The sequence below is a fragment of the Channa argus genome, chromosome 14 (genome assembly GCF_033026475.1).
Source record: "Channa argus isolate prfri chromosome 14, Channa argus male v1.0, whole genome shotgun sequence".
NCBI classification, from domain to species: domain Eukaryota; kingdom Metazoa; phylum Chordata; class Actinopteri; order Anabantiformes; family Channidae; genus Channa; species Channa argus.
The window spans coordinates 24,206,869-24,225,816 of NC_090210.1; the positions used below are offsets into that span (position 1 = coordinate 24,206,869).

Here is an 18,948-nt window from a genome sequence, read left to right on the forward strand (position 1 = left end):
ACAAAAAAACTATTGTAGCTCATGGATCTTTGGTGTGTATGCTATTTTTGAAATTGTAATGCATTTATAGCGTCCATGGTTTTAGTTATATGCATGTGGTAGATGTTGGACTTGTAAGAGTATTTATAATGCGGTTTTAACATACTGATGCTGCTGAGACAAAGCACAGCATTTCAATATGTCACCTAAGGAAAATTGTGTCCACACACGTTAGAAAGGCTTCTGTAACCTTTTCCGGACTGATTAGAAACAACAACTCTACTTCTAAAGTATCTTGCTTGTTTGAGCCATGACATACTTGTTCAAACACGTGTTGTCAAAATCAAATTTTAACAGTAATGATCCAGACTCTTCTTTGAATGGGTAAGTCCTCCAAGACTCACAACTGGGATCCCATTCACTGAAACATCTGATTCTACGTTCCTCTTTAAATGAACTGATAATTCCAGAGGTTCACATACTTTTGTCATGCACAAAAATGTAAGACTGGATTATTTGACTTAGTCAATGAATGAACAAATGTATGTTCTCTCTCATTTGGTCCAGTTGGGTAATTGTGTGAAAGCCTGGTCACATTTCAGGTCATCATATAAAGACGTCACAACCTTTTAAGCACCACAGTAAATGACGGTTCTGCTATGACGGATTCTGTTTTGTCAGCAGCAGAAAGTAAGTCCCAGGAGTGCACAGAAGCAGGCATTACTGTCCTGTAGGTGGCAGCCTGACATCAAAATTGGTGAATTCTTGGAGCGCTGGTCAAGTGACGGAGGAGGAGGTGGGGCTCCACGTGTTCACCTCCTTCCTGCCCCCTTGTTCTGTTCTACACAGATGAACCTGCTCTGCTGCATACCACAGAGAGCTGGGCCACGCAAACCTGCACACACACACACTTGTAAACATACAAACGTAGTGAAGTGCCACGAATTCACATGTGCACATGCACATGTGAACACGCTTACAGAGAAAGAGAGAGAGACACTCCTCTTCTGCTTCCTCATCCATTTAGTGTGTAGTTGCACTGAGGCAAAGTGCCACTGCACATCATGAGTGTGTAGCAAAGATCAACAGCTATTTAACATGGGTAGGAACAGATTTCCTACTCTGACTCCACAGCGAGGCAGAAATTAAGTCCAATTCAGTTTCTTTATCAAAAAATCCACAGAGTCACTTTGTTTAATTAACTCTGGAACTGAATGGCACAATTATAAAGTGCAAGTCTTCCACATCACAATCTGCCAAAGGAAACTACAGTAAGTTTGGCAGCTTTCCAGAGCCAATGCTTCCACAATGAACAACAAGGAAAAAAGCAGGTGGCTAATGCTGCAACGATTGGTCAACACAACATTTAGCATATATTGCGTTACATTAATGTTCATAGGATATTTTCTTCATAACTTCTAACAGTTGCTTTTTGAAATATTTTGTATGTATGATGACTGTTAAAATCCTTATAAACAGTATATGTACATCTGTACTTGAGCAAATGACAAATGAAGCCTTGATTTGACTTCAGTGTTAGTCATCTGTTGCTTCTGGACTGTCAGTCATATAAAACAAGCCTTTAAAGCAGATACCTTTGGCCTTATACTTTTATACTAGCATTTATTACCATTTCATAACCAACTTTTAATGTCAATACATTTAGTTACAGTGATAAATGTAGGTACAAAAACAGTGCATTTCTGTATTAGATATGGTTTAAGGTGGAAGCAGTTAGTTATATGACAGAGCTAAACATTGACCAGTGACCAGTGAAACCAGTCTGAAGGTGTGACAGCACCTGATCGAAACAGGAAGACAGGATGTTGCATTAAAGAGGAGTTTGCACTTGGACACTGGCCAGGATCTCTTTCCTGAAAAGATTACATCACAGTCAATGTGTGAGATGTCAGTTAACAAAACTTTATATCGTTAATCACTGTATGATCTTATGCCGGTTCCTCCTTTCAGCTCACTTTTCCCAGAAACCACATCTCTGTTGTAAATATGCAGAGGGGTAAGAACTGAGAACAAAGGAGACAAGGGAAAATACATGTTAAGAACACAGTAAATTAACCAGGAGCAGAGACATAATATAAATATGACTGAATGGCCCAAAGGTCCAACAAACAAACCTGAAGAGGCCTTGAAGAGCTTCTTGCTTAAACAACATGTCCAGTAAAGCCAAGGTCATCTTAGTAAATCTAAGTGAACCAAAGGGAAGAAAAGCCAGTCCTGGACAAAACACTGCAAGTCAAAACACAAAAATGCCTCGAAACGGCGGCAACACCCAAAGCGATTACATAACTCAAGTGCAACTGCATTCAAACAGGAGAAAAGAGCTGATAATGCAGAGCGAGGAAGTGAACCGCCTGAGGTGAGCTGGTTCTATGAGAGAAGCTCTATTCAGGACGCCACATCAAAATGTCCATTTGTCTGGTTTGGGGACAATATCACAACACAGACATACCAGATATAGAAAACAGGCATAGAAAATTAGAAGATGCCTCTGAAACAACATTCATTTACCAAACTTACTGTCAATAAAGAAAGGAATTAAGAAGTCAATAATCCAATTATTGAACTGCTGTCTTTTCTTAGAATTATTCACCAACTTGTCTGAGAGCGACTGTCAATACATGCAGCAAGTTTACCTTAACAAATCAGTACTGCTCTAAAAAGTAAAAAAGTGGGTGTTCACGTTAAACAAAGTAGTGTTCACTTCAATGTTTGATTAGCTAATACAGCCCATTGCCAGAAGATGTTGCATGCTGGTAAAAATAGACAAAGGTTTGACTTCTTGGTTCCCTTTGACCTTTTTTATGCAGCGCTAATAAACATTTGAAAAACTGAGGAAGTAAAAAAACTTCTACAATGTACAATTCTGTTTTTACCTCGACTAAATGTACAAAAGTACCTGAGGAAGAGTGACACAGAAAGTGAAAAGTGATTACGCACTGCCCAACCCTAGATGTGTGCTGCAGAGAGGACGACCATATGGATGTGAGTCTGGAAGAGCAGCTGTCTGGATGCGGCTCTGCCTCCACCCAAAGGGGTGAGAGTTATTCCCTGCAGGCTCATACATGATGCCAGCTCCTCCTGCTCCCCATCCAATTGCAGCGTGTATCAGTTTTGCCACCTGAATGACATTTCTGTCCACAGCAGCAGGTCAGCTCAGTGTTTCTCTGAGATATTTTCACTGACTGGGTTTGAAGGTTCGAACACAGTGACACACGCTTGTTAAAATATAGTCTTTAATATTCTCATAGTTGACTCAGCTTTAAATACAAGATCACATGCTGTGGTGAATCCAGGCTAAACAAGCTTGGGGGATGGGGAACAGCTGACAAACTCCACCGAGTGATTAATCCTCTAATTCCATCTACCTGACTGCTCACAGTTAATGACGCTAATTCTTCTACACTGTGGTTGGCTGCAGGGGATTATGTAAGAGGATAGCAGGGGGACAGGTGTGGTCACTGCACTAATGCAATAGGATGTTACGTAGGAAGCTGCATGGTGTGTGTGGCCTGCTTCTCCACCCTGTGCATCGGATTTAATGATGTTATCTAAACCATGGAGCTATAAAAACCTGTTGCCAGGTAGAAATGCTGATAAAAGATTCTAAAAAGCCAATGATTAAAATATTAATTTCTCAAATCTAAAACAGAATTGGCTAATTAGGAAGATACAGTTTTCACATTCACAATAGAAAAACCCAGAAATCTGTTTTATTCTGTATTATTAGACATTATTAGTCTAACACATGCTTGTTATCTCAATCCTGCTCTGTTGGCTAAAGACGGTTAAAGATATGAAGAAGTGATACAGTCTCAGGTTTATACAGCAAAACAAGCCACATGTATGGAATCTGGTGCTTTATGGTCTTTAAGTCCAGCACGGAAAACAGCCAATTTACTTTGCTCACATTGTGTATTTATTTAGACATTGTGTGGCCTACAGCACAGTCTATTTTCAGCAGTGCTGTTTTACATTCATGCTGTTACAACCTTTCAGGCCTCAAACGGTTTTTACACTCAGAAACTTCACTGGAGCAGCTGGGTGTTAACAGGTCTCAGGAAGCAGCTCTTTCTATCCATATCAATCCTGCTTTATTGCAGCTGGTCTAATTGAACCACCAACTCACTGGTCACAAGACCACAACTGTCCAGCTGATCTCCTAGAAGAGATTTAGAATTTGAGCCAAAGTGCGTGACCCAAAATAAAACACGTTGATGTGAAACTGCAAAAAAACAAACCAACAAAAAAAGAAATCTATTAATAAAATACAGTTGGCACAACAGGAAGAAATAAAGAGACGATATGTTTTCGATGGTTGTGTCCATCGTGCAGTCATAAGACGAATGTAGAAAAAAATCCTCAGCACATTTAAGTTGCAGTTCTCTGATTTTTCCGAGAGAAGATTGGTGTTTTTATGTAAAATACTGGAATAGCATCCTTTAGTTAAACTGCTTAAATGTAATAAACATGTATAAATTGTCATGAGAGATTGATGAGGTCTTTGTAAAGGCGGAAAACACCTGAAGACTAGCTGAGGTCTACAAAGACGGGATAAATTACACTTAGGACGGCTTCCACCAACTGTTACACATGTTTAGTCCAAGTTGAGTTAAAAACTCAATCAGTCTCGGATGGATGTTTGTAGCCAGGTGCATCGCAAAGACTCTGGCACAAGACAAACCCTGTGAAAACACTGTTTAAATGGTGGATGTACAAAAGTAGAATCAACAGTTTCTAAATGATGACATTTGTGTTCACGACCAGTTCAACAGTCGTAGGGTGTGTCCCTCCCTCATGTGGTTATGCAGAATCCCCCTCATTGGCCAATTAGTAAAGTGAAAGCAGACTGTAGGTCAGATATAGTTTGAGCAGCAGCTTTAATTAAAGTCTAGGACCAGTATTACTGACCCATGAACATCAATAATCATAATCAGTATTCATTACTTTCAGGTAGCATTTAACCTTTGCGTGTCTAACCTCCAGCAGACCTCAGCATGGTTTTGAAGTGGTGAGACAGACGGGCTGAGTCAAGGGTGTGTGAGTGTATTGTAATTCGTCCCTCAGTTCATTTCCCCGAGCAGCACATTAGACAACACGACGGAGGCAAAGCCTGGTTTTAACTGGAGTCTATACCAGTCCGACCAAACATTGATCCGTAAACAAGGGCTTTAAAATGTGGGCTTCCAACAGATCCACACAGAACAAATTAGGAACAGACTGATTAAATGTAACTAATGTTTCCATTGATGTCGCTGAGTTACATACTGTTACAATTACACATTTCCTGATTCTGACATCTTTACAAATATTAAAATATTTGGCTGGCATACATCAATAATGTCAAAGCTTGAACAAATGTTTCTACTTTGCAACGTTTAAAAAGGCAAAAGTCAATCAAATGAAAAACAAAAAGTAGAATGGAAACACACCTAGCTTCAAATTACATCGACAGTTTATAGGCACGTTAATAGAATACTCAGGTACGAGCAACTGCTCAGCTTGCTATAACAACTAATATTTGCATAACAGAATGAAAACATGCAATTGGTATTAATTTGCATTTTCCTGTCAGTTATTTTCAGGACATTCTGCTCAGTTTGCACAAAATTTGGATGGAGACTTGGCCTCTGTGGGACAGACCTGTGTAAAGTGAGAAGCAGTGTGTTTTACACACTCACGATTGTCAGTTCCTCTACTCATCTGCTTATCTAGTGACTCTAAACATTATGATGAGTAAATATGGGAATTCAGTCACAGCTGTTGTCTGTAAACAAGTGAACATGACAATTCGCTTTTGACAAATATCATCAAAGAAGAGCTTTGTCATAAAAAAAAAAAAAATGTTAACAGACAGTGAAACTGGCAGGACAGCAATAAAACATAACAGCTTCATTTAAAGTCACCACACCTTAGTGCTAATGTCCAACAATCAACTGTCTACATTTAGGTGGGACATAAAACCCTGGCCTCACTGAGTTCACCAAGGTTTTGACCTGATGCTCATCACATTCTTACTGTTAAAACTCCTGGCTCAACAACACAACCTGTCTATAACTAAAATGACCACCCTATTATATATATAATGAGATACATATCTACTTCATTATAGAAGAAGATGATCTATTGGAGCTTCGGGGGCATCACTAAATCAGGAAAGCAGATTTATATTAATTTTACTAATTGTGTAAGTAGAGCTGAAAGGAAAGGCTCGATAACACATAATGTAATATACTTACATGATTGCAATTTAGCTAAATTTAAATGATATTTACAGCTAAATAACTAGTTAATTGTTCAAGTTTTGTCATGAAAATATTTGCTGATTTGTTTCTTTGTATATCATTGAAAATCAAAATGGATTATCTCTAGGTTTGAGATGTGTTGCTAGTAGGGCAAAATGAGACATGATGTGATTTTCCCCACTAACAGAGATTTTCAAATAAGATGTTTTCATTTTTATTGATTATTAGTATAGAACAGATTAGAGAAATACTTACAGTAAATGAAAAGACTAAATTTGTGATGAAGGAAAGTTGAGCAGCAGCATGTGATAAAAAGATAGAACAATTAGAAAGTCGCACTGTAATTAAGCTTGACAATGTGCTTGAATACTTCCTCTCAAGCCTTTTCACAGCTCCAGTAACAGAGACTGATGAGGAAATTAGCAATTACAGCTTGATTCAAGTGTTTGTAGAACTATACATAAACACAAGGTCAACGCCGGATGCCTGTCCTGTTGCAACCCTCCCATTTTATCTGGGCTCGCCCTTGGTGGCTGGGTGGGGCCACACCTGGTGGAGTGGGAATCGAACCCACTGCCTTCTGCATGCCAACCCAATGGTCTACAACTGAGCCACCAGGCCCCAAACTATACACGATCACAACTCCCATTTTATTGCGGCCTTTGTCTCACTGCAGTGTCTCTCTCTGAGGCAGGTCTGAGTAGATCTGCATTTCTTTAAGCCCATGTAGGTTAACCTGCCAGAGCCTCATTGATCATCCCGTATCCCATTTAGACCATGAGACGCAGCGGAGAGCTGCATATAGAAAACAGGCCAACGCTGACGCAATGTTTCCTCTTAAAGAGAAACCCACGACAGATCACTTTGTGTTTTCCTTACATTCTGTTAAAATATATCTTCACAGTTCAGCTGCGTTTATCGTGTGTTTTTTTTTTGACAGATAAAGTGCTGTGTTGGGCAACTGTGGTCTACAAAAGCTGGTGTAAAAATCGGATCAGTTAAAGGACAAGTATCTGCTTTTGCAACACGGCCTCCTCTCTGGTCTTCTGCCCCATCTTTCTCCTTTCTTGTGCATCTTTTTGAGCTCATTTCACACACACTTAATCCCTTCACAAGAGATTCATGCATCAACCTGTATTTGCACACCTTAAGGAATGTGGTGAAGAGGGAGGAAGCAAAAAAAAAGAAAAGAAAAAAAGACACTTAAATACTTTTACCTCCTCCAGCTACAGAGAAGAGGCTACGTGTCCCACTTATCTTACAGCCGCATGCCTCAACAAGGCACCTCTTAATGGAAGAGGAGGGGAGTCAAGGGCAGGTATGAGGAAGACCGAGGCAGACAGAAAGATGCCGCTGGCTAAAGATGATCCTACAGTACTGCCAGCTCGCTGCAAGTCAGGACTTTTCCTTTAAAATTACTTTATGGGCTCGAGCTGAGAGACATATTACACAAGCAGAGCACTACTGCATACAAAGATTCAGGTAATTTTATATTATAAGATAAGAAGCAAAGTATTACTGGACAGCACTATTGGAGTGAAATTTAAGGGAGACATCCACCATTAATCTGAGCTCATGTTACTATCATACAAGTGTCATTTTTGTAAAATGTTATGTAGCAGCTATATTATTAAAAAAGGCCAAATAATCACAAAATGACTTCTGTTTGAACAGGTAGAAGCTCCTATCTACAGTATATTAGTCACATTTGCAAACAAAAACTAGTACCGGAAAAGTCCATAGATCTTGTCAGTAATTATCTGATTACAGATGGGCAGATAAATAAGTAGCGCTTGAGGAGCTGGGTGGCTCAATGACTAACACATTGTGCTGAGAAGATTCCGTATTGTGGCAAAGTCTAGGCAGAACATGCAGATGCTGCTAAAGACTGTGACTGTTCAGACATCCAACCCCGGAAAGATAATTGAAAATGTGAAGAATGTAGTAAAAAACGGAACAAATTTCCCTGCTCGGATGTTATATGCTGTAGCCCGTTTTCTGCGTTGCTCTTGGCACGTTTCACCGTCAACTGGCTTCTAGCCGGCAGCTTGGGACAAAAGTGCTGACTGTGATTACTTCAACGACCATTCAAATTCTGCGAGGTCATTTAGAGAAACAAGCAGGGAGGCACAGAATAGAAGAAGCACAAAGCTCTGCTACAGTGAGTCAGTAGTGAGATCAATTGGAAGGAGAGGTCTGAGAAAATGAATGTAGCACACAGCATTTGCCCAGTATGCTGTGGAACATGTTTCAACATGAACCAAAAGGAGAAAATCTGCTCAAACATCACTCAGGAGCACTCTGGGTTAAAGAGGTACAGAGTGTGAGTGAACGAGCAAGTGAATGAAAAAGAAATTACACAGTAAAAGAATCAGAAGTATGACAGTCTCCTGCATTGTTTTCTGACCAAAATAAGAAGAGTCTCCTCCACAAAAAAAGACCAGACACAGACCGTATGGTTAATCTGATGCGTTCTTCTTTGTGCATGGCTGAATAGGAACGACCACGAACAAAAGGTTTCACAGCAGAGGATCAACTTTCTCCAGGGCCAAACAAGCATGAATCTTAACGTTGTGAGGACTAAACAATTGTATTAACTGAATTGTTTTACTCTTGTAGTTATGCAATAATCTCACCTATGTGTGGCCTGTCCTAGTGTGTTTTTCAGTGGTGCAGTATTCTTCCCCTATGATCTGGGTGGATGGAGGGGTTGGGCAATGTATAGGTGGCAGTAATAATCTAATCTGCTCAATAAAGAGAACAATAAAAGAAAAGATAATGCATTCATTTTTTGAAACACTTTTTTCATAGAAATGGGCAATCAATGATCAGATAGCTCACACTTAACATAAATGACCAGAATATATTGAGTGGGTAGCAACATGTGGGTTGACTGGAGCCACTAAAATACAACTGTCCTCGTGAAAAAGAAAGAAACAAAAACAACTACACCCGTTTCCTCCATTCAGAATACCAGCGAATCATTGGGCCTGAACCTGTATTTCTGGTCTTGAATGAAAATCAACAACAGTGTGCATGGTGTCTCTGGGCTTTTCTGGCAGAACACACCTGAACCAGGCATAAAAACCTCCCCTTGTCAAACCAGTTCAACAAGCTAAAGGAGGATCACTGGGACTTTGGTGCACTTATAACTTTAACAGCACTTTGGATCATGTGGAACGAGCAGGAGGAAAAGCAGTAGGAAGAGGAAGTGACAGGCAAGTCTCCAAGAATAATCTAATAATCTGATCTGAATTATATCGGGGCACAGTCCTAACGGGACGTTTAAGAGCATTTATCCTGCAAGTGAGAAGCTGGAGAGCTGACAGTGTGGAGCCAATTTCCCAGCATGACTCTGTAGCTCCTGCTGTAGCCTTTGTTCTGTCAAAACAATTCAATCACTATGTTCAATGCAGAGTATTTCTATTATTATTATTATTATTATTATTATTATTATTATTATTTTATTTTTTTTCCAGGTCACTTTTAACTTTAAAATGTGCAAACTGTTGAAGGATGCAGATGGAATGAGGACCAGGCAGACTTTTGAGGCTGCACAGCTGCTGTTTGACAAAAATACACAAAAATACACAAAAGCTGCAGAGATTGGTTTGAACTTGGATCTATACCAGTATAGTTGATCAGGTTATCGGTGAAGTCAATAATATGCATGCACATATACTGACTCTCTGCAGATGCTGAAAACCAATATGCACACAACATGAAAAAAAATGCGGCTCCCTATTGTTCCCTATTCTATTTTTATTCTGCTTTAGAACAAAGAAAAAAACTCACCCAAACATAAAAAAAGGCATTTAAGGCACTTCTTTGAAGCCTGGTGTTAGCCTGGACTAGACCTGTACCTTGCTGCCCATTATGGGTTTGTTCTGTTCTGACATTCTTTCCTTGCTTAGAAAAATCAAAAATCAAAGTTTTGTAAGCATAAATAATAGTGATATATTCTTAGTGTTACAGAGGCAGGGAAATAAATTACTATACATCAGTTTTACAGGTTTTTAAAGGTCAACTTGCTCTTAAATTGGTGTATTTCAGAAGCTTGTGAAATGTTCCTAGTAGTCACTGTGACTCTTGCTGCCTGATTAGTTCCAGTGAAACACAATAAAGAAACAATCCTCCAACCAAATAGAAATCAGCCGACGCAAGGTCAGACTGAATAAGTCAAAGGCGACAGCCTGTGTGCAGGTGACCTATATGCAAAGTTGATTATCTCTGGCTTTGAACTTCACAGGGGGCAAAGTTCACAAAGAATAGAAGACAAGAAAGTGTGAAAAGACTGTCGTCAGCCTAACCAACATGAGCACACATGGGCAGGGCCGTAAACAAACCTTTATTTATACTGGAGCAGCTGATTATATGGTGCATATGGTTCTCTGTCATTTAGTGGCTGCTCAGATAAACATGTTGGTTTTGGAGGAGACTGATCTTTGCTTTGAAAAGAGACGTTTCTGAGAATTCATGTTCACATAGTTTAATGTTATGAACTCCAAGAGAAGCACTATTTGGTGGAATTTCTGCATGTCACAGTGTAAATAACCTGCTCAACACACACACACATTCCCAGAACTACAGACCTGCCAGAGTTTAGCTACCCCCAACCACTTTGTATCCATATGTGTGTAAAGTGTAGACCTGTCTGATAATGATGTCACAGTTCAGTAAAATATATGTTGTTTGTTCTATACTAAAATGCAAAATGTTCCAATATGTCTAAAATAAATGCTACGGTATCTCTAAAAATAAATCTGTCAGAATATTTTGTCCTGTCTGGCACTTTCCCTCCTCTTCCGCCTTCACCCTCTCTCCCTCCCATCATTCCCGCTGCCCCCCAGCTCATCTCATCGGCCAGCTGTCCAAACAAATGTTACATAGCCGACACTTATGCAATGAAGCAAGGGAAGTGCTTAGCACATCCTCTAAGCCATCTTGCCTCATGATATAATCAGCTGAAGTGTCTCAGGATACGACTGGCCCTCCTGATTCCTCTACCTGGCTATTGATTTTATGGATTTGGTAAAAATGTGGCATCATCAATCAATGTTATAGATCACTGTGAGTGGTCAGTGGACGGTAAATACAAATTCTGCTTGAGCTGTTGAACAAAAGCTGCAAGATCGGCTACTCTGTGTGTTAGACAGACAGGGAAAAGAAAAGAGACAGAAACACTGTGATGATGAAGAATATTCACAATGAAAGCTTGTGTAGACAACTTTAGGGGTCAATTCTCCCAGCTTGCATGACTGGGATGGAAAAATCACTGCTCTTAGTGTGCAACAGACACTAAATGCAACAGTGGCAAACATCCAGCTGGATGTTTGGCTTTGTTTCTAAAGTAGTTACTGTGCAGCACGGTCACAAAAGTGTTTGCCGACTTGGTGAAAAATGCGGATGCAGTCATATCAACAGATCAACAGATCAATCAGTTACTGTGTCCCTACTGTTTATGCACACATACACAGAGAAAGAAGCTGTCTCTTACCGTCTCATTCTCATCTGGGTACATACTGTCCTGTTGCCGAGTTCCCACTGCAGAGGAGAAAGTGTTGTAGCTGGCAATGCTGATGAACACTGATGATGCCGAGAAACACAGCAGCCTCTGCCTATTCACAAACCCTCTCCCTGACTGACAGGTCACTGTGGCGAACCAGATAATGTCACTCAGAGGCCACACACACACTGCGAGACACTCTTATTTACTCACACATTATTACATAAACAGAGAGGGAGAGAGCGTGCACATAAAGCTCAGTGGTGCTTGGTCTCCCGCACACATACAGTTTGACCTCCTCCCATAATGCCATCATTTCACTTCACACAACACAGGATGCCACAGTACACGTAATACCCAACATGCACGTACACAGACAAGCATAGATTTAGTTCTCACAAAGGGATTAAAAAAAGCTCCTCCACAAACATACACTTCTCTTTTTTTCTCTCTAATCAAAGACATCATATAGAGCTGGATAACTTAACAACAGTTGACAGTTTTTAACTTCAAAGTGATGGACGGCTATCAAAGATTCCTACTGTATGAACACTCATTAACCAGGCTCATTAAACAGCCTAACACATCAACATGACCCACATCAGCAGACTGTATTACTAGATGGCACGCGTTGCTGTGTATGATACAATAGATTAGCAGTGACCTTGTTTGATAGTACATTGACTTATTATTTTTATTTAATTATTTATTTATTTGTCCTTTCGGCTTCAGTGTCGCCACAGCGGATCATTGTCCGCATGTTGATTTGACACAGTTTTTACGCCAGATGCCCTTCCTGACGCAACCCTCCCCAATCTTTACAGTGCTTGGACCGGCACTGCACAGCTGGGGACGGGAATGGGCTGTTAGGGGTTCAGTGTCGAAGGGACATTTCGACATATAGCCAGGGCCAGGGATCAAACCACTCACCCTGTGGTCCCTGGACAACTGCCTTTACCAACTGAGCTACAGCCGCCCCTGATAGTACATTGAGTACAGAGTTACATGGTGCCCTAAGCCATTATACAGTTCTAGTAAGAGGACTCTGAGATGGGACTCCAAAGTTCCATAGATCAGTATCTGAGGTTCAAGTTCCGCTGTTGTGATCACAGAGATGCTATTTACCCTATTATAAGTCAATGATAGGGTACTTGGGTGACTTTTTTTGCTCTTCATGCCCTCTTTCAGTAGATCCATGTTCTTAGCCTGGCAGTAAGAAGGTGACTTTTGGGTCTGGAGTGCCAATAAAAACATATCTGTTCTGATTCTGTTTGTGGAATCTTTGACTGGTACGCATGAGGAAAAATGTCTGATCCTTAATATATTTGATTCAATATAAAACTATGTTTTAGCACGTTGGAGTTTGGTTTATGGTTTGCATGCACATTACACTGGATAAGTATGTTACAGAAAGTTGGGATTACATGATGATTATTCGTTGAGTTGCTCTTTGTGTTATGAAAATAAAATTATCAAATAAAATTACACAAAGTCATTAGAATTCTGTAAATAGGGCTGGACGATATGATCTATATACGTTGTGAACACAGAGAAATGTTTAGAGATGGGAGCATAATATGAAATGATACAGTATACCTTGGACTCTGGAAAGGCTTGTATGTAAAGGTGGAAACACTTCTGAAGGATAGTTTAAACTTTTAAAAACTGGTTGGTTCACACTGAAAGTTTGATAGTCTGTGCAAAACAACAATTTTCAATGTTGTCAGCACTGACTGAACCAAACTGGAACAAACTCAGACCAACAATGTCGAAACTACTCATCAACCACGACCAAATCACACGTACAGTCAGTTCTACGGTTGTTAACTGTCTACGTTATTTATAGCCAAGCAGGTCTCTACCTAACAATTTATGGCTGTCTTAGACCACTCTGTTTTCAAAATAAGAATAGCTTTAGGAAAAATAGTATTTTTACCACAATCTGATGAAGTACCATCATAACATATCATGATTGATTGAACTGGTCAAAAACTAAATTCTACACACTTTATCTACAAAACATTTTCGGTCTGGGTTTTCAGAAAATGTGTTTGACATATTAAATATAGCTATTTAAAGAAGTGATCAGTCTGGGTCAGCTTCCAAACAAAATATGTATAATATACTGCAGCTGGGAGAGCACATGTATTTTGAAAGACCACAAAATAAAAAGACACTGACACAAAGTGAAGGTGTCAAACCTGGTGTTACCTCTGCTCTTTTACACAAAAGGCAAACACACTGCAAACAAGTGGACCAGACTGCTTTAAGCTGTGTGTGTGTGTGTGTGTGTGTGGCCCAGGTTGAGAAAAGTACAGAACAGTATTTATAAAACCCTCAGGGCTGCTACACACACTAACACACAAGCTGACACTAGCACAGAGTGAAGAACTCCGCTGAGATACTCTTGCTTTTTCCCAAATGAGCTGCTGTTTGGTGACAGCGATATCCCTGAAAAGAGACATCTGGGAAGTGTGAGAGTCCACGACAGAAACAATGAATATGGACAACAAAGATCTGTTTGAATTGGCCGCTGTTGTTGCATTTTAAAGATGAGCTGAAACACAATCTTTAAGCATCTCACTGTGCTAAAAATCTGTACGGCTAAAACGGTGAGTCAGACTTAAGAGAAATGTGTTTGTGAAAAAAGGCCAGCAGCTGTAATCTTTAAACAACCTGGCAGAAACAATTATGGAGTGAGATAGAGACACACACACACACACACACACACACACAGCTAGTTTTCAGTAAATGATAGTAAGCAGAACGTCTGGGAAAAGTGTGGCTTGGTGTTACTTCTGTAAACAGTTAATGCTGATCAAGCAAGGCATTTAATTTCTGTAATTATGCTGTTCAGCAGCCAAAAACAGAAGCTGAAAAAAGCAACTCATGAGACTCATGCATCAATAAAAAAAAAACAAGGCAAAGCTTTTAAGAAAACTAGCTCAAGGGCAATGAATTCATGCTTTATTACAATTCTTTACAAATTAGAGACCTTGTTTTATTATGCTTCCATCTGGGAATCCTTGGCATGAAAGCATTTGAGACCCCCTTAAAGAGGAGAAAATTCGGGATCTAAACAACCCTGCAGTGAGTTCAGATCCTCCCAGTCAGTATGTGATATAATAGGCTTTTTATCAGGGCAGAGAAAGAGTATTAACAGCAGGGCAGATGGCTTGGCTTCGATTATCAAGTCCCCCACACTGCATGTACGTGTGCATAATATGTGTGTCTGCTCTGAATTAGGCATCTTTGCTGACAAGATCACTTGACTCGACTGTCTGTAAATAGCCACAGAGAGTGAATGAATAACTGGATTACCACAGATTTACATCAATGTGCATGGATGTGTTCAACTGCTTAATGCACGACAAAGTAGAGCTGCATAAAGGGCCACAACTTCCTACCACATTAAGTAATCAAAATGAGGAAGCGCTTCCTGTAATCAATCATCCTGCTGAGAGTCAGAGGTTTTTAGGTGATTACAGCCATCATAAGTAATGACGGGAGTCTGGTGGTTTGGGTGGGTGTTATTGACCGTATCAATCAAAGGTGGCGGGCACAGAGAACTCTCAAGTGTCTGCAGCTTTCATAAGTGAAATGCTAAGTGTGACAGTCTAGATTTAAATTGTTTTTCTTCAAAAGGATTTTCTTGATTTTTAGATGGTTTCTTTTTTTGGCAAGTACAGACTCTTGAGGACGGAAACGTTTTTCAAAACTTCTCAAGACTTCCAGTAACCCTGCAAATACATAAGAAAGAGACACATGGACGTCCGAGGTGAACCTATTTTAGCAGAACAAAGGCTGCAGTGACTGTAGTAGGTGAATGCACACTGTTTGCAATTATCCATGTGTTCAAACTTGCACAAGCAAGTTGTCACGTTGTCGCACTCTGACATTGTAGTGGGTTCGGTGAAAATATAGTTTCGGCACAATCTCTTGTCTCTCTCTCTCCCAGTCAAGTGTCCTTGGCTGCAGCAGAGAGGGAGCAGACAGCTCAGGTAACATCAAACATACTTTTCAACTCAAGCGGACAACATCAGTGCTGAACCAGGTAAGTGCGAGAAAAAGGCTCTGAATTAGGGCTGTTACAGGATCACACTGCAGCACATGAGGTTACATAATGATTTAATGCACGTAACACCAAACCCAATGACTAAACAGTTCAATAAAATTGTCCTGGTTTTTAAGCATAGGTCCTGTCGCGACATTATTTCTCCAGCTGTCTGAATACTATCTTTGTAAAGCTATAGTTGCACTAGACATGTTTAAATATTGTAACACTTCGCTACAAGACCTAAGATTAAGGCATATTATCATGGGTCAGGGTTCAGCAGCCTATTAATTTTTAATAGGCAAATCTAATTACATCGGGAAGTTCCTGAGGAAACAGAGAAGATGAAAAGCAGGATGGATGAGCCGGTGCAGTGAAGCAGCAAATTGAAACACTCTGAGACCATAACAGTCATTATATTCAGTGGCTGGAGGGAAACATCTGCTCCGGTGGATACACTATCCAATCCACCCTGGCCAGGGGCTTTAGATGTATAGTTCAGTAAGGTCAACATTCTCCAACTAAGGATCACTAGCAAATAGATGGATTATAACACAATTTTGAAATATGCCTGTGCTGTTTTCACATACATCATTTATTTTATGGCAATGTGCTTCTTCAAATTAGCCAAATGCTAATTTTGGCCAACTTCAAACCTCTGCTAAAACCTGAAGCTACCAAACTTTCCTTTCTGTAGCTACTTCCAAATGAATGCTATCGATAAGTAAAGGGTGTCTTATAAAAAGCAGTAACATTGAGAAAATGAAAAAGGGGCACAAAGAGCCACTTTAACTATTTCTGGTCACACCAGAATTAGTTGAAGTGGCAAATCAATATACAGGATCAATAGCATCAATATACAGGAAAACACAGAGCAGGTTGTATTTTCCAAGGAGACTAATGTCCTTCCACATCTGCAGCACCATGCTGTGTTTTATGAGTCAGTGGTAGCCAGCTCAATGTTCTATGCTGTGGTTTGCAGCAATATGAAGGTGCCAGATGCCAACAGGCACCAATCGATCGGTAGCGTTTACTCGTACTTGTCTATTTTCTTGGGTCTGGTAAAAGTTTTTCTTTCTTTTCTACTTTTCCCGTGGAGAGCAGCTGTAACAAGGCAACACAATTTCCCTATGGACTCAATAAAGTTGTCTAAATCTTGAAATCACCACACCTGTTAGCTTGCTGCCTTATTGGACGACGGCTCTCATAGTTTATATTTTGCGGAAATTGCGCTGTGTGATTCCATTTAAACATGGAAATTTTTGTGTAAGATTTTTTAAAAAAAATCAAGTTAAAATCTTATTTATTTAAAACCTTATTTTGCGCAAATCTTAATGTGGAGATGAAAAACATACATTTTACAAATCAGCTGCTGAGGTGCAATCACAAATTCACGTATTGTGAGCAGCATCTGAGAGGAGACATAGAAATACACAAAAACAAAACAGTGGGTCTGTAGGAGCCGAGCAGTGAGTTCATTCATCACAGTTTGAACAAAGTGGCTTATCAGAAACTATACAAGTTGGCAACAATACCTTGGGGTGTAAACAAACTTCCTGCATTTAATATACATTTAGTAAATTGCTTGCACCTAGTATAGGAAAGAGGCTTGGGACAGCACATGAGAAGAGGAAATAAGAGAGACAGGAGCAGTGGGGAGTGAATATTTTCGGCTCCTCTGAATAACACCTGCAGCCTGCTGCCAGGTCAGAGGGAAAACAAACAACTCCTCACTGAAACCGGGACAGTTTCATATCCGCAGGCTTGTGTGGGAAACGCCCATATTCTACACGTTTATTGTCATCTCATAACAGTTATATTAATAGTTTTGTTGTACTTTGGTACATATGATAAAATTTAATTGTATTTCCCAGGGTTCTGGTGAGATGCAAGGTAGCTTGCAGTACCTTACCAAAGGAATGTGCAGTAGGACAGTAATGATAATGCTAGTAGTACTAAAGCATACAGGACTTATATTATTATATAGCTTGTAAGAATGCTGATTACTTGCAGTCTATTACAGATGACAATGATTTAGAACAGTGACTAAACTGTTGATGACATGTTCATTTTCAGGCGTCCTGATATTTAATATAAAAGCAAATAAGCCAAATAAGAAGAAACGTTCTCCTGCCAAGTGCAGCACTAACTGAAAGGGTATCTTTGGGGAAGCAGATCCAATGACGGGAAAAACGGGAAAGTCACAGAGTGTTTACCTGCAGACAAAGCTTGACTTGTTGTGTACAAAACCACAAGCAGCTTGACTGTTCTGACCTTTCTACTGACATTTATATGGCACTGGGTGACTGAGGAAGGAAGGAACACTATTGTGAACTGGGCTGTTTTCAGAGAAGATACAGAATTTGAAACTGTATATGCTCACTTTTAGATAACCTTTAACAAAGATATCATACTGAATCGCACGTCACTCTGCCATGCGTCATTTTGAAAACAGTACTAGTAAAACAAAAGTTGGAAAAGTGTTAACGAGGATAAAAAAAAAAAAGAAGAAAAAACAGTGAAAAGGTAACAGAGGTGCAAGTCCCTGAATACATTTCTCCTGTTCTACTTAAAATTATTATTTAGGTTAGAATAAATAAATAAATAAAGTATGATGTTGTACATGTGTAACTTGAACACAGCTCGTATCCCTTTCTTCCCATAAACACAATAAGAGGCAGCAGCACACAGACTCAGCTTCTACTTTGTCATGTGCTTTTGTTCAGTAGCAGGCTGATCTAATGATTTCAGGAACAAACAAGGCAAACTAAATATCTGAGGCTACTCCACATTAGCTGTAGATACAGAGCAATAAAAGCCAAACCTTTTGTATCCTGTCAAGACATCAGACTGCATAAATGTAGAGAGGATACAGAGAGGAAGAACTTACAAGACTTATAGGAACAACAAGGGGAAAATAACTGGAGCCAACACCATTAATCCTGTACAGACTTACAGAAAATCCAGATACCACTTTAATGACAAATCATTGCTGCATATTCAGTGTCTAGAAAATATATAGTATAGCAGCTGTCTGGAAACACTGACAATAGCTTTAAATCAGTAAACAGCTGTGCACTGACCGTCTCAGTCCACTACCTGTTGCATAATACACAAAACATACCCTTTTTCGACCAACGCAAACA

General features: G+C 39.8%; 1 protein-coding gene across 16 annotated transcripts in view; it reads right to left on the reverse strand.

Annotated features, from left to right (window-relative positions):
- LOC137098080 (rho GTPase-activating protein 12-like) overlaps positions 1-18,948 on the reverse strand; it is a 44,137-nt gene that overhangs the window by 16,714 nt on the left and 8,475 nt on the right. The window lies entirely within an intron of this gene.